At 50.5% G+C, this 25727-nt stretch overlaps 1 long non-coding RNA gene and 5 other non-coding genes across 6 annotated transcripts; 2 read left to right on the forward strand and 4 right to left on the reverse strand.

Annotated features, from left to right (window-relative positions):
• Nucleotides 1–1726: 1726 nt before the first annotated feature.
• On the reverse strand, nucleotides 1727–1798 carry TRNAC-ACA. Its single transcript has one exon. It is a non-coding gene; the product is annotated as a tRNA-Cys (tRNA).
• Nucleotides 1799–5151: 3353 nt separating this feature from the next.
• Nucleotides 5152–5245, reverse strand: TRNAI-UAU. The gene is made up of 2 exons: nucleotides 5208–5245; nucleotides 5152–5187 (listed from the first exon to the last, which is right to left on the reverse strand). It is a non-coding gene; the product is annotated as a tRNA-Ile (tRNA).
• Nucleotides 5246–6043: 798 nt separating this feature from the next.
• TRNAQ-CUG lies at nucleotides 6044–6115 on the reverse strand. Its single transcript has one exon. It is a non-coding gene; the product is annotated as a tRNA-Gln (tRNA).
• A 1638-nt stretch (nucleotides 6116–7753) lies between these two features.
• On the reverse strand, nucleotides 7754–7826 carry TRNAF-GAA. The gene has a single exon. It is a non-coding gene; the product is annotated as a tRNA-Phe (tRNA).
• A 1155-nt stretch (nucleotides 7827–8981) lies between these two features.
• TRNAR-CCU lies at nucleotides 8982–9054 on the forward strand. The gene has a single exon. It is a non-coding gene; the product is annotated as a tRNA-Arg (tRNA).
• Nucleotides 9055–13715: 4661 nt separating this feature from the next.
• Nucleotides 13716–23475, forward strand: LOC123360346. The gene is made up of 3 exons (XR_006576003.1): nucleotides 13716–13768; nucleotides 22943–23056; nucleotides 23417–23475. It is a non-coding gene; the product is annotated as an uncharacterized LOC123360346 (long non-coding RNA).
• Nucleotides 23476–25727: the final 2252 nt, after the last annotated feature.

A 25727-nucleotide genomic window follows, 5' to 3' on the forward strand; every position in this document is an offset into this window, starting at 1 on the left:
TCTCTCTTTGAGGACTGAGGTAGTATTCGGATTCACATATATGAGCGCCAGGAGGAACCTCTTTTGAGTTTTCTCCTTCCCTTTTCCTGATTTTACTAGAGACCAGCCATCCCTGTTTAGAAGGTAAGAGCCTCCTCAAGGTTTGAAACCTGTTCAGTCTGATCCATCTGGTAACGAAGTCTAAGCATGGAAAACACGAGTTTAAGGAGGCAAAATTTTATTCCGCACCTGGGATTTTGTCACCTAGAATTACTGGAGACATTAGGGTTTCTCCTTTGTGTTTCACCTTTTCCTCCATCCCTTCCTCCTTTCTCTTCTCTTGCTTCTTTTGTCCTTTCACCTGTTTCCCTCCCAACACCAAGAGCGGGGTGTGTGTGTGTGTTGCACGGGAGTGCTCGGCAGCTCCCACTGTGGGAGGTCCACCCAAAAATGTGGGGCTGAAATAGTGCTCGGGCAGTGATCCCCACCAGTGACCTGGGCCATCCTTTGGGCTCTCTGGTGAGAACCCTCAGCTTCCCGTCCTCAGTCTCTACCCTGATTGGCTGAGCAGGGGGTTATTGACAGGGAGGAGACTCAGGTCCTTGTTGTTCTCTTTTAAGACCAAGTAAATAAGTCAGAACCAGTCATATGTTTGATGAATTTTGCTGCTTCTCTGCATTAATGGTCTCTGAGCAGTTCATGATTCTCTCTAACATTGCAGTTCTCCTCAAATACTTGCTGAATAATTACTGTGCACTGTTATTGGTCTGGAGCTCATCTGAGAACACTTTATTCAGGTCATTCAATGTCTGAAATTCAAGATCCGATGGTTAGTTTGAAAATCCGTGCTCTTGGGTCCTATTCCCAACTCTGCCACTGACTGGCTGTGTGACCTAAGACAAGTCAATTCTCCTTTCTCAGCCTTAGCTTCTCCCTCTTTCCAGTAGGGATAATAATGATCCGCTCCTACCTACCTTACGGTATGTGGAGGCAGGGTTGGCACTAAGTTTTTTGCCTCCCCAAGCAAAAAAAATTTTGTCTGCCCTCCCATCGCCCTGCTGCCCGAGCCCTGGGTTCTCCCCTCCCCACACCTGCACCCCCTGCCTCCCCAGCTCTGGGCCTCCCACCACTCGGACCCCCCTGCTGCCCCAGCCCTGGGCTCTACCCCCTGACCCTCACCCATCTGCTGCCCCAGCCCTGGGCTCTCCCACACACACACCCTGTGCTGCCCCAGCCCTGGGCTCCTCCCCCCACCTGCACCCTCCTTCCGCCCCAGCCCTGGGTCACTGGTAACTTGCTCCCAGTTTAATAGAATAGAAAAAAGAGAGGATTGAATGTGTAACAGGGAGTTTGGTAAATCTTGGTTATTTTAGTTTTGCAACAGGCTCCTGTCCACCTCCAGTGGAGTTTTCAGTCCCAATGGCAACTTACTTACCAAATGTAATACAGACTAGTCCATGCCTCCCACGTGGATGTGGTTCTTGTTCTTCTGCACATTGTAGCCCATGGAGGCCAAGGACCTGCACATGTCTCTTCATGTGCCTTTGTTTAACTGATGAAAACATAAACTAGACACTTAGAGGATTGGAACTGATTTCAGTGGAGGGACATGTTTGCTAGGTTTTTATGCATTTGCACAGGAAAGTGTTGAGTGTTTCCATTCATTTCAGGCATCCCTAATCAGGGCAGCTCCTGAACATAATGGAAAGGGATATGGAATTATTTTTGTTGAAGTGCCAGGCATTTAAGGAGGCACTTAGATTTGAACCAAGGAGCACTTGATTTGTAGTCAAACACTCTACCACTGAGCTATACCCCCTGACAATCACATTGGCAAGTCAGTGATCTTAAGGATCTTGAAACCTGGGAGTGGAGTTTGTTTCTTCCACACCAGTATTGCTGTCTGTGCATCCCGGAGCTATGGGGTGAGTGGGGAAGGCCCACAACTAGCTTGTCATTATCTACAAAGGAGCAGCCGACATCAGGACCAACGAGACGTGCTGGTGGCCCATCAGGAAGAATCCACTCTCCCAGAGACTTCTCGGCGAGGGCACGGTACACAATGGGGGCTACCTACCCGCCACGTCCCAGCAAGGGTCTTTCTAGTCCCACTTTAGTATTACCCAATTTCTAATCCGTCTTTGGCCCAGATTCCCTCCCTGAGCGGCACCAGCACATACCTGGGCCCCCTGCCAGTGTTAAATCTGCCTTGAGCTGGGACCCAGCTTGGCAAAGAGCCGGCAGCCCCCTCTGTGCTGGGGAGTGAGAGCAGCCCTGGCACTGGGCAGGGCAGCCCTGAGGGAATGAACCCAATGTGCCCGTGAGACCCTGATCCAGAACCTCTGCCAGGCAGCTTGTGCTGCTCGGGCGTCTCTAGTCTTCAGCGAGGATTCAAAGCTTCTCTGCTCCAGGGGAACCGCTGGGGGAGGGAGGCAGGGCTCCTGCAGGATAAATCTTCCTGCCGGCAGAGCTCCGGTCCCCTCCTCATGGGCACAGGGCGTTGCACATGGCACCCACCACATGCACACACCCCTTTGTGGGGAGAATCAGCTCTGGGATATTGGGGTCAACCCCCCCCCCCTTCTCCCTGGAAACCTTCTCCTGGCTTCAGTGAGGGAATGGGGGCGTGAGGGGCTAGTGCGGTAACAGCAGCAGCGTGGCCGTGGGGCTCGGCCGGTGGCTGGGGCCAGTCGCCTGAGCATGAACCCAGCCAACCCCAGGAGATGGACCCGGGTCACCAGCCCAACCCACCATGCGGCTGCTGCCGCTGCCCCATTAGTGCGCGAGCTCCCACAGACCACGCTGGGGAGAGCCCCCAGCTGCAGGGGAGACGCCCCTGAGTGCCTGGCAGGGCCCAGCTCCTGGCTGACCTGCGCTGCTGGGGGTCAGGGGGCAGGGTGACAGGGGGGCGTTGGCTCTGGGGTGGGACTGTCACTTCCCCGCCTGCCAAGCCAACAGGGTCACGGCAAACGAAACCAGCTTGGCCGGCAGGGGAAGAGTTCAGTCCAGGGCCTGGTGCATTCTGGGAGCAGGGGCGGTGCAGAGAAAGGGCAGATACGGGGCAGCTCTGAACACTCTGCACAGAACTGCCTGTCCTGTCCCACAGCCCCTGGTACAGGGGGCTTTTAGCCATAGTTTTAATCAGGTCAATAAATTGAAACAAACCCCTTTTAAATCATTGCTCAGACCGAGTCCTTCACCCACATTCCTTAGGGCAGTGGGTGTTTCATTTCCTGCCTCAAGTTCACACAGAGACACAATTTCGTTTGCACAGATCCGTGAACAGCAAAACTTCCCTGTGTCTCTGGTCTGAGCCAGGGCATTCGATTCCAGTGAACCCTTCTCTCCTGCAATGGCAATGGTCAGACAGAGGGGACGTGGCACCTGCATCCCTGCCAGCGCGAACTGGAGATAAATCTAGTTTCACTCTGTCTACACTTAAAACGCTGCTGTGGCCCTGCTATAGCACTTTGGAGTAGACAGTGACTGGAGGGATTTTCCTATCCCTGTAATAGCTGCATGGACAGAACAATTCTTCCTTTTCTTTAGCACTATCTAACCCGGGCTTTGGTCACCTTAACTCTATGGGTTTGTGCGGGGGTCACACCCTGAGAGACATCGCTTTGCCAGTTCAGTGCCCAGCGTACACCAGCCCTTAGATCCCTCTGGGTATTTCAATGCAGGCACTGACCTGTGAGAGGAAAACATCAGCTCACAAACACACAGACTGAATTCCCCACATTTAATCTCGCTGCACTTTCCAGAAAGTCCCAAAATTCAATTCATTCTTGCTAGGACAGAGGAAAAATAAGTGATACTAAGTTTTTGGCTTGATTAAATAAAATTAAGTGTTTAATTAATATAGTAAAAATCTGTACTGATTCCTCTAACTAACACCATAGCGTGAAATAGGAACAGAGACAAATCTTGTCAGTGACGACTAATTTCACAAATGATCTTCCCATTATTAATTTCCACGCTGCCCCCAATGGAGGTCTGGGCATCTCCAGTGTCATTGCTCTGCGTTCACCTTCCCCTAGAATTGGTCTCAGACATTCGACTTCCTCTGCGGCATGGGGCTCGGGTCACTTGCTGGAGGATTCCCTGCACCTTGAGCTCTTTAAGCCACAATTTGAGGACTTCAATAATTCAGACATAGGTTATGGGTTTGTTACAGGAGTGGGTGGGTGAGATTCTGCGGCCTGCATTGTGCAGGAGGTCAGACTAGATGATCATAATGGTCCCTTCTGACCTTAAGTCTAAGAATCCATGAATCTAGTCCCAAATTTGGAAAACTGTGCAGTTCAGAATGAGAATAGTGACCCCGTTTCCTTCCTGCACCTGGTCTACATTGCTCCACAGCAGTTTCTCCACCTGCAGTCACCCCAGCACTGCAGTGCAGCCGCCCAGGGTTCAGCAGGGGCCCCTGGCAATGACAGTGGGTGCAGGTAACAGCCCGGTGTGCCTGGCCCTGAGGCAGCTGTAAAAAAGTAACAACCCACCCCCCACAAAGTACAGAGACTGAATTCCCCAACTTTAACATCATGACTCCCTGTAGAAAGCCACACGGGTCAGTTGTATTTTCACAGGGAGATGCAAAAATCAAGTGACACCAATTTTTAAGTTGAGTAAATAAAGTTGAGGAGATAGTTATTAACCTCACAAAACTATACTAAAGATCCCTCAACATAACACCTGAAGGTGAAATATGAACAGAGACAAACGTTGTCAGCAAAGGCTCATTTCCCAAACGATCCTCAAAATGTTACTAATTCCCACCCCTCCTCCGCAGGAGCTCTGTGCAGTGTAACTGTTCGGCAGGCAGCTTCCCATTAAATGCTGTTGTGGGACATTCCCAGGCCTGGAAATGTACCAACGACAGAATTTGAAGTGCAAACTTGGCTCCCAGCACCAGGCGGGATTTGAGTGTTTTGTCCCTGTCACTTAGTGTTTGTCAATAGTACAGATGCCAGGGGCAGGACTCCAGGCTCTGCTTGAGGGATCCTGGCACAGGGGCTGGGGGGGAGAAAGGATGGTAGATTCTGACCTGGAGAGGAGGTAATAAGTGAAGGGGGCATTTTTATTAGCCCCCTCCTGAGGGTCCCCAGAGCTGGAATTCTACATCCCACAGGCCAAATGAGGGGGTGACACCACTTGGTTAATGAAAACCAGTGCTCTAGGTGAGGTTTGAACTCACAACCTCAGCATCGCTCCTCTCAGCACTGCCCTATAAGTACTGCGCGCTAACCAATTGCACCACTGGAGCACCTGTTAATTAGCATTCTCTGAGACCCCTAGGCTGATACAGGCGAGGACTGACCCCAAAACATTCTCAGTGGGGTTGAGAGCAGGTAGCGACAAGTGTTGTACTCGGTGGGGTGGATTCTTCTTAAGGCTTGCAGGCCCCATTTGACCCTTTTGTTCTTCCCTGTGTAATAACAGAGCTGGTTAAGACTCAATGGAGAGTCTTGCTGCAGACCAACAGATCTGAAATCACTGAGAACCAGCTCTAAGCATTAGTCCTTCTTTGTGACAGTGTCTCTCATGCAAGAAACTGCCCAGTCTGCGCTAGCAGTGAGGCTCCCTCACGAACAGCTGAAATCAGGGAGAGTTGTGTGAAGTGCAGGGCCCCAGGGGTGCCTGAACAGGGGGGAACAACACCCCAGGTGCCCAGAGGAGGAGAGGTGTGTTGGGCTCCAGCCTGGGACTCTGCCTCCCTCCTGCCTAGCCCTGACTGGGAAGCCTGGCCCTGGCCCTCCTTCCTTTAAATGCCGTGTGGGCAAGAGGAAGAGTGTGGCAGCTGCAGGGACCAAAGTTGTGGGTATCAGGTGAAGCAGCAAGAAGCAACCATATGGTCAACCCACAGGAATCTCTAGCCAGACTGTTAAGTTCTAGGACCCCAACCTATAGCCCCAGCCCATTGAACCAGCCGGACCAAAGACCTATCTCCAGTGGGGATCAGTCACCCAGCAGGAGGGAAAAACCTCACTCTAGTTCACCCTGAGAGAAAGTAGCCAAATACATTGAGCTCCAGTGCTTTGTAGCAAAGCAACATATCGCCACGAGGTCCCACTGAGATTTGAACTCAGATTCCAGGATTCAGAGTCCTGAGTGCTGCCCATTACACCATGGGACCTACTGCTATTTCACTTTCTAGACCCCTGTGACTCTTGGCTGGTTTGCACTCTGCACTTATTGCTTCTCACCATCAGCTTCCTCTCGCTGGACTCTCTCTCCTCCTCCAATGACTGTGGTCCTGCACTACCGGATCCGTGGGTCCTGCCCTGAGTCCCTGCATCCCCCTGCTTTGTCTCCATTTCCTGCAGGCTGCAAAAATGTCAGGGGAGTCTGCTCCTCCCTTCACTCGATGCTCCCGCTCATATCAGCCAACTGCAGCCTCCTCTCCTGGAACTCGGGCAGCTGTCGCTTGATCCGGTCGTACAGTCACACGCTGACTGGCTCCCCTGCCTGGATGGTCTTGTGGAAATCCCACAGGTGACACTGCAGGACTTGGCACTGTTGGTTTCTTTAATGTTGTGGTGTTTCCCCAGCCGCCGGAACAAAGCCGCCAACTCCTCCCTCACCGACTCCCACCAATCCCCCTGGTAACCACAGAACCCTCTGATGCTTTCCTGTTCTGCCAACACCTCCAGGCCTCGCCCCCCTGCTCCTTTATCTTGCAAGCTCTGGATGTTCAGCTTCCAATATCCTCTGCCCTGGGTCAGGGAATTGCCCACATTGAGCACACGGTGAGAGCTGCGTGATCCGAACAGTCCATTGGCACAACCCTGCACTGGGCTGTCGACATGCTCTCCTTCACGGAAATCCGGTCAGTGCGACTCCTGGCCTGTCCCCGCAGAAAGGTGTATCCCCTCTGCGGCTGGTGTGAGCTCGGGTCAGAGGAATAGGAGGTTACTGCCCACCCTCCACTGCTTCCACTGTGCAGAAACACGTTCTCTATCCGACCTCGCTACAGACCTGCACCAGGTAGTGCTCATCGTAGAAGAGTTTCCTCTGACGGTCGGGAAAACAGGACCAGCAGTCCTCAGGCCGGCTGCAACAATTGAAATCCCCACCCCCACAACACCGTGCGGTCTAGAAGAAGGGAGCCAGTTCCTTCATAGAACTTTCCTTTCATGCCTTAACTGGGGACCATACACACTAATATAGCCGTAACCAGTGCCATGGAGCACAAAGCCCACCAGTAATGCTCTCCCTCGTTGGAGCTCCAGCCCCTTCTGTACTCGCACTGTGAATGTGAAGAACAAGACTCCAACCCCATCATTCTTCCCTGGCCCGGAGGACCAGAGAGATGGGCCCTTCCTCCAATCACCCTCTGCCCATCAAGCTACCCTAGAGTTGTTAATGTGCATTTCCTGAACACCCACCATGTCCAAGCCCAGCTGCTCCAAGACACTGAACATCAAGTGCCTCCTCCTGGGCCCCCAACTCCCCTCCACATGGCCACTTTCACACATGCCCCTTCCCTGGCACTGCCCTCCCTCAGCTGCACAGAAGAGTTTCCATCCTCTATACCTGCCTGTCACTGCCCAGCACCCCCTCTAGCACTCTCTTCCTGCCATATTGGGTCCACCAATAAGTCACTTAGGAGAGACAGCTCCTGTCCCTCATTGTTAAATGTCAGGCCAGCCAATTAGGGGCAGAAGCCCACAGTATCTTTTCCTACTGCAGAGCCCAAGCTCAGGGACTCACCTTGGGTGCAAGGACCACTGTGCTCCCAGAAATACAAGCCCCCCCGAGGGATGAAAGTACCTGCCAAAGCCTGGGATTGAACCAGGGTCCTTTAGATTTTCAGTCTAACGCTCTCCCAACTGAGCTACTTTGACAGCTGCATGGCAACATTTTGGCCTGTTGCTTCTCTGTCCGGGATGTTTTTGCAGCAGTTACACACAAAGGACGTCATTGGGAGCGGCCCATGAAGACAAGACTCGCTTTTGCCTGCCTTGCTCAGCTTGACTTGCTGCCTCACCCTGTTCCTGCCCTAGTGCCCGGGTTGACCTGGTGGTGGAAGGGGACTGGGGGCCAGTGGCGCGGGGAGGAGGTTGAGCTGCACCCTGAGCTAGACTAGACCCTGGCGGTGAGAGTCTGGCCACCACTTGCCCCCCCCCCCCCCCCCGTTGTCCTGGCGTCCCCCACTGGGCGTCATTTCGGGAGGGAAGTGGGGCTTCTGCCTCCCCTCCCCAATTTTCACACCACAGAGGAGTGCGAACAGGAAAACGAACGGCTGCTCCACACCCCACCGGAGGAACCCGACGCCCTTAGCTGCTCCCCTCGCTCCCCCCCAGCTATGCTACTGAGTGGAAGCGTCCTGTGCCCATCACACAGAGGTCGATTAATCAAAACCCTCTTCTGCCAGCACCAGGCCTCCTGCTTCTTACACTGGGCCTGCACGCGAGGAGGCGGCTGGCACAGCGCCAAGAGTCTAACCTGTGAGGCAGGAGGCGGCTGACGCCCGCAGCCTGCTGGGGACCTCCCAGAAGTTATTAATGGACAGAGACTCCTCAATGCCCTTAGTAACAAGGGTTTGGGGGTCACCGAGGCCAGTAAGGGGGTCACTATGTCGGCCCTATAACCCTGGGTGTCAGGTCACTGTGCAGCTCTGATCTAGAGCTCGGATCCCAACAACCGACCAGCAGCCCACAGCCTCCCCCTGGGTCTGCCCCACCTGGTTACTCCTTACAGGCCGACCTTACCCCCCTTCCAGCCCCGGATTCGCCCCCTAATCATCCTACTGCCACTCAGAGCCACAGCCGTGGAGGTGCTGAAGGAGGGAGGGGTGACTCTAGGGTGGGGTTCTTCTCTAAAGATGGCCGGCAGAAAGGTGGTGCTCAGCTCTGTCAGCAACCTGCCCAGGTGCCTCACTGCCAGGGGATGCAGACGTTTCTGTAAGGCCATTAAATGGGTATTTGGCTTCTGAGTGAATGTGAGGAATGTGCAATCCTGAGAGGGAATTTCCATCCTTCTTTTTACTGCTCTTTAGGGCCCCAGTGGCCTAATGGATAAGACATTGGCTTCCTAAGCCAGAGAGTGTGGGTTCAAGTCCCATCTGGGGTGGAAAAACTCCTTCCTTCTTGTATATTGCAACAAAGCCTTGGTGTTATTTTCCCCAAGGAAGCTGGGAGACGTTTGAACCCAAAGTACTGGATCTTGGGAGCAATCCCCCAGAAACAGCATCTTCCACTTGACAAATGCTTTCTAGACCCATCAGTAGCAAACAGGGCCGGCTCTAGCTTTTCTGCCGCCCCAGGCAGAAAAGAAGAGCGCCGCCCCCCCCCCCAGCGGCGCCGACCGCAGCCCGAGCCCCCGCCCCCCCGAGCAGCGCAGCGCCGCCCTAGCCCCCCCGGGAGGCGGCCCGCAGCTCGCTACCGGTTGGTCTGGAGGTTTGGGGGTGGCCGCTGCCCGCAGGACAGGGGCAGGGCTGCGCTACCGGCTCCCGCCTGGGGGGGGGGGTTGCTTACCGCGGAAAGGCAGGAGCCGGTAGCGCAGCCCTGCCCGGGCTGCAGAGGAGGGGCCGCTTCTCCTCCGCTTGTCCCCGCCGGTGCACTCCGAGAAGCGGCCCCTCCTCTGCAGCCCGGGCAGGGCCGCGCTACCAGCTCCGCCTGGGGGGGAGGGGGGTTGCTTACCTTGGAAAGGAGAAAAGCAAAATCTGTGATTTCACCTGATAGTGTTTGGTAAGTGGATAGAAAGTTACCAGGGTGAGTGGGCCTGGCTGGGGGCTGCCTGGCCGCGCTTGGAGCCAGGATTGTGGCACAAACTGATCCGGGAGCAGGATCAGGGTTAGCAGCAGCCCCCAGACACCCCCCAGTACCCAGAGCCCAGACCCCACAGCCGGGGCCCCAGACACCCCCACAGCCCCAGCCAGGGTCCTGCCAGATCTTCCCTGGCCCCCAGTCCCCAGAGCCCCTGGCCAGGGGCCCAGACACCCCCAGGGCCCCCACCAGCCCCAGGGAGAGCTGGACACTGGTGAAGGGGAGAGAAAATGGGGCACAATCGGGGGGGGGGGCAGGGAACTTCTCAGGGGTTGGGGGAGGGGGGGTCACCCTGGGGGCTGCTCGTGGCTCTAGGGAGAAAGGGGGCGGGGGGGGCCCCCACGGGGGGAGGCAGCGGTAAATCCGAGGGGATCTCAGCCCCCCCCTTTCTCTCCGCGCTCCTCGAGGGTCACCGGCTCCCCCCCCCGCCCCTTTCCCACGGGGGGGTTAATGAAGGTCTCTCTAGCCAATCTGCGCATGCCCAGAGCCCCAGCGGCACAAACCCTTCTCCGCCTCCCTCGCCGACGTCACTTCCGCTCCTCTGAGAGCCCGGAACTACATCTCCCAGCCTGCCCCGGGGGCGCGTCCGCCCTCTCCAGCCCAGGTGAGGGAGGGGTCAGTAGCTGGAACTGCGCATGCTCCGTGCGAGCCCCGCTGGGGGCGGGAGAACAAAGCTGCTGCTGCCGCCTCCGTGCGAGCCGCTGAGTGAGAGACCCCGGGGGGGGGGGGGGGGCACGTGACTCTGCCCCGGGGAACCTGGGAGAAGCCTCGGAGCTGCCTCGGCCCCAGGAGCTGCATCTGGGATGGGGGGGGGCGGAGCCTGGGGCCCGGGAGCCGCAGCAGGATCCGCCCCCCCCCGCTGGGATTGGGGGGGTGGGGGCGGAAGGTCGGTGGGACGCGGGGGGGTCAGAGGGGGGGAGTCGGGCGGGGGGGTGGGGGGGGAGTTAATTGGCTCCTGTCCCTGTTGGCGCCTCTCGCCCCCGGTACAGAGTCTCTCCGGTTCTGCCCCGTTTCTCTCTCGGGGTCTCGCTCGGGCTGTAACATCCGGGGAGATTCGCCCCCCCCCCCGATCCGCTCTCTCGGCTCCCCTGTTCCCCCCCCCGGTCTCTCCATCAGTCTCCAATGTCCATTTAAAATCTCTCCTATGGGGGGTCCCCCCCCCGTTTTACCTGCAGCGATTTGTCCTTGTCCAGGTGGGAAATTGTTGCCCCGGGTCAGTCCCCAGCACGTGGCTGCCCCTGGCGGGGGGGGGGGGATGCCGGTTCTCTGCCAGGGCGGGGGCGGGAGGGGCACGTGTCCCCCATGGGGGCTGCCCGGACCCCGGTGTCCCAGTTACTGCCCCCAACTACCAACACAGCCACCTGCCCATCCCAGGGATCCCTCTGCCCGGGTGACTGGCCAGCAGGGGGCAGTGATAACTTTCTATCCACTTAGCAGACACAGTGAGGTAACTGTTGCTGGGGTAGGGGATGGGGTGTCTGTGTGGGGAGATTGCAGCTGGAGCTGAAGGGGCATTGTGGGAGGGGGAGGCCTCTGGGTGACTGGGAAGGGGGTTCTGGAGGTTTGGGGGGGTGGGTTCTGATGTGCCCAGCCCTGAGGCTGTGGGTCCTGGAGGTGGGTAGCACTGGGACTTGTTGGTGCAGAACAGTGAGGGTGGGCGTCTCTTGGGGAGGCAGGGCAGGGGGCTGGAGGGAGCCTGGTGCTGTGCCAGGGGCTCCGTCGTGCCCAATGCACAGAACTGGGGGGGAGGGGGTGCCAGGCGCTAGGTCGGGATGCCAGGCAAGCAGAGGGAGGGGTCCCATTGTAAAGCATCAGGGGGTCCCAGGCAAACGGCCTGGCAGGTCCTGCTGGAGGGCAGGTGGGGTCCTAGGCAGGCAGGCGGGGAATCCTGGGCAGCCAGTGAGGGACTGAATTCCCAGTGAGGGGTCCCCTGGGGGGGTGGTCCCTGGCTATTGGGGGCTCTTGGTGGGGGGAACCTTTAGGATTCCCAGCCTGCCAGTGATGGTCTGGTGGGGGTTCTCTGGCCAGTGGGGTGCTGAGGGGTATCTGGAGTTCCTGTTCAGGGATTTTGGGGGTTGGGTCCCAGGGAATATCTGGTGGGACTCTGGCTGCGGGGTCTGGGCTCTGGGTACTGGGGGTGTCTGGGGGGCCCTGGATGGAGGCTCTGGGGGCTGCTACTAACCATGCTCCTTCTAGCTCATCAGCTTGTGCCAGAATCCTGACTCCAAGCACATCCCAGCATTCCCCAGCCAGGCCCAGTCACCATGATAACTTTCTAGCCACTTATCAAACATCTTGAAAACTCCAGGACCTTCCAGTTCCATTGGGAAAATTTGTGCCCCGAGTCCTTATACTAGATCTTGGGGGAGCGGCAGGTGGGAAGGGGGCTAGAAATGCCACACAATGGTCTCTTCCACAACATTCTGGACTCATTCATTCTGAAATCTGGTTTCATTGAGACCATTGTTAATCCAGAGTCACTGCATGGAAAGACAAGGAGTGACTCCAGATGGACAGTGGGGCAAATGAGATCAGCAGTTCTCCCTGTGAGGAGGGGCTCTCATTAGCTGCTCTCCCCAGAGAGCTAAAGGAGGGAAGCTGCTCAAACGCTCTGTCCCTCTCTGCCCGGGATATTGGGGTTCAGCTTCCTGGGTCAGACGCTGCAGCCTCCATTGTGATCTGGGAGACCAGGCATGTATTGCAGCATCCCTGGGCAGAACCACTTTCCAGTGATCAAGAAAAGGATCAGACAGAGGAAAAGCTGGTTCTTGACTCCATATTCCCCCTGCTGGGGTGTGACTGCCGGGGGGTCAGTGTCCGAGGGAATCCCCCACAGTGACTCCTTTGGTTCTGCTCTTTTCTAGCCTTGTGTTCAGAGACTTTGTTACGGGGTGAGGGGAGGGAGAAGGGAGGTTAAAAATGTCTCTGTGGGCTTAGCCTGGCAGGAGGGGCCAGGTCTACACTGTAATTAAAGAGATCAAGCATGTTCCCAGCATGGCAGAGTCTACGATGTCTGTGTGTAGGGAAAGGGCCTGGGGGAATTGTGATGTGAAATTAACTAAAGCCTGTTCTGAAACCTCCACAACTGCCCTTCTTGCCCTGCCAGGCTGCAGAACGACGTCCATGTTTTTCTCCAGCTCATCCCATCCTCCCATGACACAGGGAAGAGAAATGGCTGCAGTGGAGCCAGCTCAGGTAGGGATTATTTTTTTGAGGGAGGGGTTTGGTGTGTTCCTACAGGAGAGAGAGGGACAGCAAATACAGTGGAGATGGGCAGGTTTGCACAGTCTGGTTTGGAGGTTGGCGCGGGGCAGGAAATGCACAGGGTGGAGAAAGGGAGGGCAGGGTGTGACAGACCTGCTGGGAGTTGTTTTATAAGTGGCCTAGATTCTAGGAACAGACCCAGGAGGTTCGGAGGTGGAAATGCTCTAGTTTGTGGAGCAGAAAATAACCCACGTGAATGGGGCTGGGAAAACTGACCAGACTCATAGTGCTGGAGCCTGACCCGACTAACCAGCGGCTGCTGTGAGATATGAAGGGGGCACCCACCAGTGAGGGTTAGGGGAGATTCCCCTCCCTTCATATCCAGCTCCTCACAATGAGGAGGGTGTTGGGCTTCCTACCAGGGAGCTCTCCCTGGTCCCTGCTAGGGCCTCCCTCTCCTCTATCAGTCTGTGGCTAGTAGGTGTGTGATGGATCTGCTGGGAGAGATAAGGGGCTCTCTCTTTGTCGCCTCACTCTGATGTTTCCTGGATGCTCTGAGCAGGGTGGGGGTGGGACTTTGTTGACTGCAATCCACCCAGGGCTTCCCTTTGATGGGCTCCTCTCCCCACAAATGGTGGGGCTGTGAATGGGGCAGCAGGTATTGAGTGTTGGACTCTTGCGCTTTCAGGGGCCAGTGACCTTCGAGGAGGTGGCTGTGTATTTCACCAGGGAAGAGTGGGCTCTGCTGGACCCCGCTCAGAGAGCCCTCTACAGAGACGTCATGCAGGAGAACTATGAGAATGTGACCTCACTGGGTAAGGGTTACTGTCCCCTCGGTTCTTGGAAGGGGAAATGGAGAGAGAAGGTTTACACCAGCCCCACAATTCCACCCCTACTCTGCCCTGTTACAGCATCACCCCAATATGCCAGTGACACACACACTACCAGAGACCCTCCCCTGCTGCAGAACACTTTGGGAACAGAGCACAGGAGCCGTATCGCACAGTGTCAGATATCTCCTGTTTGCTCAAGTAAAACTGAGGTTTAAGTGCAGCATAATCAACAGAAGCTTCCTAGGGGTCACCAGATGAAATTAATAGGCAGCAGGTTTAAAGAAAATAAAAGGAAGTTCTTCTTCACGCAGCGCACAGTCAACTTGTGGAACTCCTTACCTGAGGAGGTTGTGAAGGCTAGGACTATAACAGCGTTTAAAAGAGAACTGCATAAATTCATGGTGGTTAAGTCCATCAATGGCTATTAGACAGGATGGGTAAGGAATGGTGTCCCTAGCCTCTGTCTGTCAGAGGATGGAGATGGATGGCAGGAGAGAGATCACTTGATCATTGCCTGTTAGGTTCACTCCCTCTGGGGCATCTGGCATTGGCCACTGTCGGTAGACAGGATACTGGGCTAGACGGACCTTTGTATCTGACCCGGTACGGCCGTTTTTATGTTATGTATGTGTGTGTGCCTTTGGTGCAAGGAGCTCCTGGCCCTCAGAGACCATGTGGAGGCTTTGGAGGCCAGGGTGTTGGAACTGGAGGAGCTAAGGGAGGCAGAGAAGTATGTTGATGAGGCTTTCCGGGACACTATAGAATTGTCCCAACTCCGGTCAGACAGTCCCCCGCACTGTTGAGGAGGATGGAAGGCCCAGGGAATGAGAGCAGTCAATGGGAGCAGAGGGAAAGCTTCTCATAGTTGGGACCCTCACCCCAACACTATCTGGAAGAACCTCTTGCACTGAGGTTTCCTCACCGGGGGAGGGAACTCCACTCATTAAGAAAAGGCAGCTGTTAGTAATGGGAGATTCGATCATTAGAAACAAGGATATCTGGGTTTGTGATGACCGGGAGAACCGTATGGTGACTTGCCTGCCTGGTGGGTAGGTTGCGGATTTCTCAAGGCATCTAGATAGATTTATGTGTAGTGCTGGGGAGGAGCCAGTGGTCATGGTACATGTAGATACCAATGACATAGGGAAGGGTAGGTGAGATGTCCTGGAGGCCAAATTTAATCTGCTAGGAAAGAGACTGAAATCCAGGACCTCTATGATGGCATTCTCAGAAATGCTCCCAGTTCCATGCGCAGGGCCAGGTAGGTAGGCAGCCAAAGCTTCAGAGTCTCAATGTGTGGATGAGATGATGGTGTAGAGAGATGGGGTTTAGATTTATTAGGAACTGGGGAAACTTTGGGGATGGGGGCGCCTATACAGGAAGGATGGGCTCCACCTAAACCAAAGTGGATCCAGACTGCTGGCAATTAACATTAAAAAGGTTGCAGAGCAGTTTTTAATCTAAGAGATGGGGGAAAGACAATGGCTGCAGAGAAGCACGTGGATCAGACAGAGACTTCTCTTAGAGGAGAGTGTAGTGATAGAGTTTTTTCTAGTTTTAGTCAGGAAGAGAGGCTGGAAGAGGATAAAGTAGGGGCCAGATCAGATGAGAAGCATTCACACACAACAGAATCTGACACGTCAGAAAAGGGCAGACAAATAAACAGTGACAAGTTTTTAAAGTGCGTGTACACAAATGCTAGAAGTGTAAATAATAAGATGGGTGAATTAGAGTGCCTCGTGTTAAAAGAGGATATTGACATAATAGGCATCACAGAAACCTGGTGGAATGAGGACAATCAATGGGACACAATCATTCCAGGGTACAAAATATATCGGAAGGTCAGAGCAGGTCATACTCGTAGGGTGGGGAGGGGAGTGGCACTGTATGTTAAAGAAAATGTAGACTCAAATGAAGTAAAAATCTTAAATGAAACTGCATGTTCCATAGAATCTCTATGGATAGTAATTCCATGCTCTAATAAGAATATAACAATAGGGATCTATTATCGACCCCCTGTCAAAGACAGTGATAGTGAGGATGAAATGCGAAGGGAGGTTAGAGAGGCTAACAAAATAAAGAACTCCATAATAGTGGGAGATTTCAATTATCCCCATATTGACTGGGTACGTCTCCTCAGGACAAAACGCAGAGACAAAATTTCTCAATACTTTAAATGACTGTTTCTTGGAGCAGCTGGTACAAGAACCCACTAGGGGAGAAGCAACTCTCCATTTAGTCCTGAGTGGAGAGCAGGATCTTGTCCAAGAGGTAACTATAACAGGACCGCTTGGAAATAGTGATCATAATATAACAAAATTTAACATTCCTGTGGTGGGAAGAACAACTCAACACTGTGGTATTTAATTTCAGAAAGGGGAACTATGCAAAAATGAGGGGCTAGTTAAACAGAAATTAAAAGGTACAGTGACTAGAGTGAAATCCCTGCAAGCTGCATGGACACTTTTCAAAGACACAATATTAGAAGCCCAACTTAAATGTATACCCCAAATTAAAAAACACAGCAAAAGAATTAAAAAGAGCCACTGTGGCTTGGCTTAACCATGTAAAAGAAGCAGTGAGAGATAAAAAGGCATCTTTTAAAAAGTGGAAGTCAAATTCTAGTGAGGTGTATATAGAAGGGAGCATAAGTACTGCCAAATTAAGTGTAAAAATGTAATAAGAAAAGCCAAAAAGGAGTTTGAGGAACAGCTAGCCAAAAACTCAGAAGGTAATAACAAAATGTTTTCTAAGTACATCAAAAGCAGGAAGCTTGCTAAACAACCAGTGGGGCCCCTGGACGATTGAGATACAAAAGGAGCCCTTAAAGACGATAAAGTCATTGCGGAGAAACTAAATGCATTCTTTGCTTCAGTCTTCATGGCTGAGGATGTTAGGGAGATTCCCAAACCTTTTGTGGGTGACAAATCTGAGGAATTGCCACAGATTGAAGTGTCACTAGAGGAGGTTTTGGAACTAATTGATAACCTTAAATGTAACAAGTCACCGGAACCAGATGGTATTTACCCAAGAGTTCTGAAGGAACTCAAATGTGAAATTGGGGAACTATGAGCTATGGTTTGTAACCTGTCCTTTAAATCAGCTTCTATACCCAATGACTGGAAGATTGCTAATGTAACGCCAATATTTAAAAAGGGCTCTAGAGGCGATCCTGGCAATTACAGATCGGTAAGTCTAATGTCTGTGCCAGGCAAATTAGTTGAAACAATAGTAAAGAATAAAATTGTCAGGCACATAGAAGAACAAAAATTGTTGGGCAAAAGTCAACATAGTTTCTGTAAAGGGAAATCATGTCTTACTAGTCTGTTAGAGTTCTTTGAAGGTGTCAACAAACATGTGGACAAGGGGGATCCAGTGGACATAGTGTACTTAGATTTCCAGAAAGCCTTTGACAAGGTCTCTCACCAAAGGCTCTTACATAAATGAAGTTATCATGGGATAAGAGGGAAGATCTTTCCATGGATTGAGAACTAGTTAAAAGACAGGGAACAAAGGGTAGGAATAAATGGTAAATTTTCAGAATGAAGAGGAGTAACTAGTGGTGTTCCCCAAGGGTCAGTCCTAGGACCAATCCTATTCAACTTATTCATAAATTATCTGGAGAAAGGGGTAAACAGTGAGGTGGCAAAGTTTGCAGATGTTACTAAACTGCTCAAGATAGTTAAGACCAAAGCAGACTGTGAAGAACTTCAAAAAGATCTCACAAAACTAAGTGATTGGGCAACAAAATGGCAAATGAAATTTAATGTGGATAAATGTAAAGTAATGCACATTGGAAAAAATGACCCCAACTATACATACAATATGATGGGGGCAAATTTAGCTACAGCTGATCAGGAAAAAGATCTTTTTGTCATTGTGGATAGTTCTCTGAAGACATCCAGCAGTGTGCAGCGGAAGTCAAAAAAGCAAACAGGATGTTAGGAATTATTTAAAAAGGGATAGACAATAATACAGAGAATATCTTATTGCCCTTATATAAATCAATGGAAATAACTAATTTAGAGCCCATCATTTTATATGTATATTTGAGATTGTTTTCCAGTGGGCTGCAATATGTGTTATCCTGACATCTAGTAGTGCTGAGATGCTGCATTCAGTAATATCTCTGCCCTTCCTGTCCCTTTTCTCCACTGAGCCCCACGCTTATGTTTCCAGCTTCCCCGGGACTCTCTCTTTGTCTCTGGACCTGTCTGTCAGCAAGAAGCAGAGCCAGGGAGACTTGCCCTCTCTCTGGAGACTTCAATTTCTGGGACATGGATTTACTTTCTATGTGTTTTAAGAGACTTTGAAATTGAGTGTCTGTGACATGAAGCACAGTACAATCTGGACTGTTGAACAGCTGTGTCCCCTCAGTTCCCCAGGCTGGGGTGCCTTTTACACTGCTCTACTGTGAGAGCAGCCACTCCTGGGCAGGTAACACGCAGTCTCCAGCGTGTAACTCGCTCCCAGCTACACAGTTTTGAGTCCTGCTAGTCAGCAACTCCCGAATTACAGTACCCCACAGGAGAACCCCAGAAAATTCTCTGCTCCCAGACATCCCCCAGAAATGTGCATCTTGTCCTGTCCAGCACACTACTGAACAGTGGGAGCTCATATGAAATCTGTTATTTCATCAATGGAAAATGACATGCACCAGCCTTGTTATTCCAAATGGAGTTTCCAACACACTTTAATCCAACCACACTGGTTAGATAAAACAATAAACCAAGATTGTTAACTACTGAAAAAAAAAAAAGATTTCCAGTGGCTACAAGTAATGAGGCATAAAAGTCAGAATTGTTTACAAAAGAAATGCAAGATAAAACACAAACTAGTTAACCAGCTAAAACGGATTTAAAACAAATGTTTCTCTCACCATCTGCTGAGACAGGCTGGCTTTCCTTTCAGCTGGGAATCCCTCTAACCTGCCCCTGCTGCCTACATTCAGTTCTTCAGGAGTTGTCATGAGCAGAGGGAAGGGGAGGGGGAGAGAGAGAGAGAGTCTCATGCATTTTCCTCACATCTCTTTATAGTTCAGTCCTTTGTACTAGAAACAAATCCAGTTCTCAGCTGAATCATGGAGACAGGCTGTCATAGATATGAGCTTCAAGTGGTCCCTGTGATGGAATGTAAATGTCTTCTTCACACCTTCCCCCTCCTGGAGAATGGCTTTTTGACCAGCTTTTGCCTTGCTATCTCTGAGGAACTTAGGGTTAGGGTTGCAACTTTTTCAGTATTATCATGCCGTAAAATCTCATAACTTTACATACAGTGTTGCTACACATTTTAAGGAGGATATTCAGTAGATTGTCTTCAAATGATACCTCACAAGCCATATAGTGATAAATGAAGGGGAGGGATCTCCCTTTTATAAACACCCAGACAGCCAGATTGCTGTAAAATCCTTGGTGGTGTGACTTCTCTGCTTGCTTTACCTGTAAAGGGTTAACAAGGCCATAGGTAAAAGAAAAGGAGTGGGCACCTGACCAAAAGAGCCAATGGAAAGACTAGAACTTTTTTAAATGGGACAGTAACTTTCCCTTTGTCTGTTGTTCTCCGGAGAAGGCAACACAGAGTAGCAATGCTGTGTGTGGCTTGAAGCAGGTTGGAAAATTCATCTTCCATCCCTAGAAGAAATGTTTTGGACAGGGAAGTTTAGACAAACACAATCAGATTTATATTTTTTATTTTGGCTTTTGGAGCTCCTCTGTGCTATCCCAGATGCTTTTTTTTGCTTCTAAGGGTACGTTTACACTTACCTTCCTGGTCGACGCGGTGAGTTCGACTTCTCGGAGTTCGAACTATCGCGTCTGATCTAGACGCGATAGTTCAAACTCCGGAAGCGCCGCGGACGACTCCAGTACTCCACCACTGCAAACGGCGGTGGTGGAGTCGACGGGGGAGCCGCGGAGTTCGACCCCGCCGCGTCTGGACGGGTGAGTAGTTCGAATTAGGGTACTTCGAATTCAGCTACGCTATTCCCGTAGCTGAATTTGCGTACCCTAATTCGAACCCCCTTTTTAGTGTAGACCAGGCCTAAGCTTTAAGCTGAACCCCCAAGAAAGCTATTTTGGGTGCTTACAACAATTGTTTCTTTTAAGATCTAGCAAAAGCCTAAGTTCCAGATTTATTTTTTTCCTTTTCAATTTTAATAAAATTTACCTCTTTTAAGAACAGGGTTGGATTTTTGGTGTCCTAAGAGGTTTGTGCATGTTGTTTGATTAGCTGGTAGCCACAGCTAATGTCCTCTGTTTTCTTTCTCAGCTCTTTCCCGGAGGGGAGGTGAAAGGGCTTGAGGCTACCCCAGAGGCAAGAATTCTCAAGTGCTCCTTCCTGGGTCCAAGGGTTTGGGGGGTTTTTGCATTTGGGTGGTGGCAGCATTTACCAAGCCAAGGTCAGAGAAAAGCTGTAAATTTGGGGGTTTAATACAAGCCTGGTTAAAGGACAGGGAACAAAGGGTAGGAATTAATGGTAAATTCTCAGAATGGAGAGGGGTAACTAGTGGTGTTCCCCAAGGGTCAGTCCTAGGACCAATCCTATTTAATTTATTCATAAATGATCTGGAGAAAGGGGTAAACAGTGAGGTGGCAAAGTTTGCAGATGATACTAAACTGCTCAAGATAGTTAAGACCAAAGCAGATTGTGAAGAACTTCAAAAAGATCTCACAAAACTAAGTGATTGGGCAACAAAATGGCAAATGAAATTTAATGTGGATAAATGTAAAGTAATGCACATTGGGAAAAATAACCCCAACTATACATACAACATGATGGGGGCTAATTTAGCTACAACAAGTCAGGAAAAAGATCTTGGAGTAATCGTGGATAGTTCTCTGAAGATGTCCACGCAGTGTGCAGAGGCGGTCAAAAAAGCAAACAGGATGTTAGGAATAATTAAAAAGGGGATCGAGAATAAGACTGAGAATATATTATTGCCCTTATATAAATCCATGGTACGCCCACATCTTGAATACTGTGTACAGATGTGGTCTCCTCACCTCAAAAAAGATATTCTAGCACTAGAAAAGGTTCAGAAGAGGGCAACTAAAATGATTAGGGGGTTAGAGAGGGTCCCATATGAGGAAAGATTAAAGAGGCTAGGACTCTTCAGCTTGGAAAAGAGAAGACTAAGGGGGGACATGATAGAGGTATATAAAATCATGAGTGATGTTGAGAAAGTGGATAAGGAAAAGTTATTTACTTATTCCCATAATACAAGAACTAGGGGTCACCAAATGAAATTAATAGGCAGCAGGTTTAAAACAAATAAAAGGAAGTTCTTCACCCAGCACACAGTCAGCTTGTGGAACTCCTTACCTGAGGAGGTTGTGAAGGCTAGGACTATAACAATGTTTAAAAGGGGACTGGATAAATTCATGGTGGCTAAGTCCATAAATGGCTATTAGCCAGGATGGGTAAGAATGGTGTCCCTAGCCTCTGTTCGTCAGAGGATGGAGATGGATGGCAGGAGAGAGATTACTTGTAAAGTCTGTTAGGTTCACTCCCTTTGGGGCACCTGGCATTGGCCACTGTCGGTAGACAGATACTGGGCTAGATGGACCTTTGGTCTGACCCAGTACGGCCTTTCTTATGTTCTTATTAGAGTTGCACAAATTAATTTTTAGAATCTTGGCGGGCCCCCACTTTCTGCACTCGGAGTGACAGAGTGGAGATTCAGCCATGACACATACTATGAACAAAATTGATCATAATTTTCTAGAAGAGTGAACATAGGGGCACAGACTTGCACAGTGTCCATCTGTGTGTTCCCAACATATATGTGGGTATTTCAATCCTTCACAAGCAAGGTGTTCGGCATCTTCAAACACCTGGGGAACCAGTCCTGGGAATTCACTGGTTTATTAAGTGACACTCTATGGAATTGAGAGACATTTTATATTATTATTATTTTATTATAAATACCAATATGATGAAATTGCAATGAATCGTGCTAGATATGCCATGTAAGGTGTCAATGAAAATGTTATGATTTTCCAAGTTTGATAATCTTGTGTCTATCTTTGTATTGTGAGTTATAGATATGTAGGGTATATCTGTATTCCAGACTTGTGTAGTGTTTCTGAGTGACACCCCCAGACATATTGGCATCAGCGCTGCCCAGCCTGTTCGATGGCCCATCCGGGGTCATCAGCTGTACAATGAACCCATTGAAAGGATCAAGGGGAGACACCTCTTGAGTCAGCAAGACATGCAGGGATATGCCTGTGTACTGAGACCTCCAAGGCTTTTCCATGCCATGTGCTGTGAAGCTTGTGTTTGGGACACAGGAAGTAGAAGCCACTTGGCAAAAGGAATATAAAGGGCAGCTGCATCATCTCCATTTTGTCTTCAATCCCTCTTCCTACCTCTGGAGCAACTTCTCTACAAACTGAACCCTGGAACAAAGGACTGAATGATGTGGGGGGAGGGATAGCTCAGTGGTTTGAGCATTGACCTGCTAAACCTAGTATTGTGAGTTCAATCCTTGAGGGGGCCACTTAGGGATCTGGGGCAAAAAATCATTACCAAAGAGACTTTCAAGCCAGAAACTCAGCAATACTGCTAAGAACCAGATATATAGATTTCTGAATGTATCTGACTGTTTTCCCATTTTAACAACTTCCTTTTTCTTTCCTTCTTTTATAATAAACCTTTAGTTGAGATGCTTTCTTGCTTATAAACCTTTAGTTTAGATGCTAAGGATTGGCTGGCATCATAGTATTCTGGGTAAGATCCAAACCTATACAGACCTGGTAATGTGTCTGACTCTGTGGTCAGAAGAACACTTTGTTTATGTGAGCAGAGTTTTTAAATAACGTCTCACTGTGCCGGACCTAGGTGCTGATTGGGAGTCAGAGAACTGGAATGCAGTAAAGGGGGCCGTGTGATGTCTTTTTTCAGTTTCTCGATAACCAGTGTGGGGGATCAGAAGCACACTTGGTGACTGATCGGTGAATTTAACTTCCGTGTTAACCACCAGTTTTGGGAGCATCTGCTCTCCCTTTTTCAGTCTGCCCTGATCTTGGCATTTTCAGTGTGGACTGCCCCAGGCACACTGGGTCACAGTAAGCACTGAATTTAAATTAATAGTGTTTTTTATGACACAGTCATATGAAATCAGCTGAACTCCTTTGTTTTCTTTCATCTGAGCAGGGTTTCCAGTTTCCAAACCTCATATAATCTCCCATCTGGAACAAGGGGATGAGCCATGGGTCCCAGACCTCCAGGGTTCAGAGGAAAGAGAGATCCTGAGAGTTCCCTGCACAGGTGAGGAAAGATTAAACCAACTCAGAATCTGTAAGTGCCTGAAGGAAACATCTGGGATGCCCTACAAAGCCCTTGGAAGGTTTCTCAGTTCATTATTGTCCCTAGCAGGGGTCGTATCCTCAGGGTAAATATAGCTCATGGCTTCCTGTAGACCCTAGCAGACACCAGGCAGTAGCTTCCTCCCTTTCCCCTGTGAGTTTGGATGGGATGTGAGGGCCGAATTGATCCCCTCCTCTCTCCTGTTTAGGGAAGAGTTTGGGGGAGTTCAGTTCCCGATTTTTATTTGACGTCTCTCTAGCACTTGTTTTGGTTTGGCATTCCCCTTTCCATCCCTGTCTGAGGTTTCTATCTGTATCACAGCAGGTGACGCAATGGTATGTGAGAAAGAGGAGCAGAATTCTCAGCAGGAAAATGTTGAGAAAGTGGCTAAACACAGAGAATTATCGCAAAGATCGAAAAGGAATGTGTCCTGGAGTCATGAGCAGGGAAAATCCTGTGAGATTCAGCACAGACCAGAAAGAGAGCAAGGAAACCAGCCAGAGGAGGAAATGGGTACATTTATTTCCTGTCGGGGAACTCAGAAAAGCGTCAAGGAAACCACAACACAGCAGGAAGTCCTCATGGGAAAGAGGAAAAATACATGCACTGAGTGTGGAAAAACCTTCACTTGCAGCTCAGCCCTTTCTGTTCATCAGAGAATCCACACAGGGGAGAGGCCCTATGAATGCCGTGAGTGTGGGAAAACCTTCACTTACAGATCAGCCCTTTCTATTCATCAGAGAATCCACACAGGGGAGAGGCCCTTTTATTGCAGTGAGTGTGGGAAAACCTTCACTTGCAGCTCAGCCCTTTCTAAACATCAGAGAATCCACACAGGGGAGAGGCAGCCCTATGAATGCAGTGAGTGTGGGAAAAGCTTCATTAGCCGTTCAGGCCTTTCTAAACATCAGAGAATCCACACAGGGGAGAGGCTCTTTGATTGCAGTGAGTGTGGGAAAACCTTCACTTGCAGCTCAGCCATTTCTGTTCATCAGAGAATCCACACAGGGGAGAGGCCCTATGAATGCCGTGAGTGTGGGAAAAGCTTCACTAGCAGTTCAGGACTTTCTAAACATCAGAGAATCCACACAGGGGAGAGGCCCTTTTATTGCAGTGAGTGTGGAAAAACCTTCACTTGCAGCTCAGCCTTTTCTGTTCATCAGAGAATCCACACAGGGGAGAGGCCCTATGAATGTCATGAGTGTGGGAAAAGCTTTATTACCAGCTCAGACCTTTCTAAACATCAGATAATCCACACAGGGAAGAGGCCCTATGAATGTCATGAGTGTGGGAAAACCTTCAATTACAGATCAATCCTTTCTCGACATCAGAGAATCCACACAGGGGAGAGGCCCTATGAATGCAGTGAGTGTGGGAAAACGTTCAATTACAGATCAGTCCTTTCTCGACATCAGAGAATCCACACAGGGGAGAGGCCCTATGAATGCAGTGAGTGTGGGAAAACCTTCAATCGCAGCTCACACCTTCTTACCCATCTCAGAATCCACACAGGTATGCGACCCAATGGAAGCAGTGAGTGTGGGAAAACCTTGTCTTGCCACTGAGCCCATGTGAGCCATCAGAGAATCTGCAAGGGGGATCAACACCATAAAAACCTCTAGGGCTATCAATACTTTAATACTTTTCCTGATTCCCACTTTTAAAAGCTGTTTGAAGCACCGATATCCCTCAGCTTGTCCAGATGAGTGAGTGGCCTATTTTTGCATTTTGCAGTTTGACCTCTTTGAGGTGGACTCATTTATCCTTTCTATCAACTCCATTCTCCCATGAGTAATTCGAGTGTGCCCTTCCTATCAGGAACCAGGGAGCATCACATTTATACCATTCCTCCTATTGCAAAGTTATTGTTAGAGTCACCAGTGTTACAGATTGTATCATTGCCAGTTGTTCTCATGTTGTGCTGAAGAGCAGTTATCATGGGAACTTTTCATATTACATTTAAATGAAGAGCGGGGCAGGAAAAAAGTGTCATTTCAGCCTCTGTGATACTGGAAGGAGATGTAAAAAGCGACAGAGTCCTCTGGCACCTTATAGACTAAAATACGTACTGGAGCATAAGCAATATACAAAAACCTGTAGGAGAACACTTCAACCTCCCTGGACACACAATAGCAGACTTAAAAGTGCCATCCTGCCGCAAAAATACTTCAGGGCCAGACTTCAAAGAGAAACTGCTGAGCGTCAGTTCATCTGCAAATTTGACACCATCAGCTCAGGACTAAACAAAGACTGTGCCTGGCTAGCCAACTACAAAAGCAGTTTCTCCTCCCTTGGTGTTCACACCTCAACTGCTAGAAGAGGGGCCCATCCTCCCTGATTTAACTAACCGTGTTATCTCGAGACTGATTCTTGCCTGCATATTTACACCCGCCTCTGGAAATTTCCACTACATGCATCTGACGAAGTGGGGATTCACCCACGAAAGATCATGCACCCATATGTCTGTTAGTCTACAAGGTGCCACAGGACTCTGTCACATTTTGCAGATCCAGACTAATGCCTGGTCTACACTTGGGGGGGGGGGGGTTCGAGCTACCTTAGTTCCAACTTCTTACCTGTCCAGATGCCGCGGGATCGAAGTCCGCAGCTCCCCCATCGACTCCGCCACCTC

Source organism: Mauremys mutica, unplaced genomic scaffold (assembly GCF_020497125.1).
Source record: "Mauremys mutica isolate MM-2020 ecotype Southern unplaced genomic scaffold, ASM2049712v1 Super-Scaffold_100251, whole genome shotgun sequence".
NCBI classification, from domain to species: Eukaryota; Metazoa; Chordata; order Testudines; family Geoemydidae; genus Mauremys; species Mauremys mutica.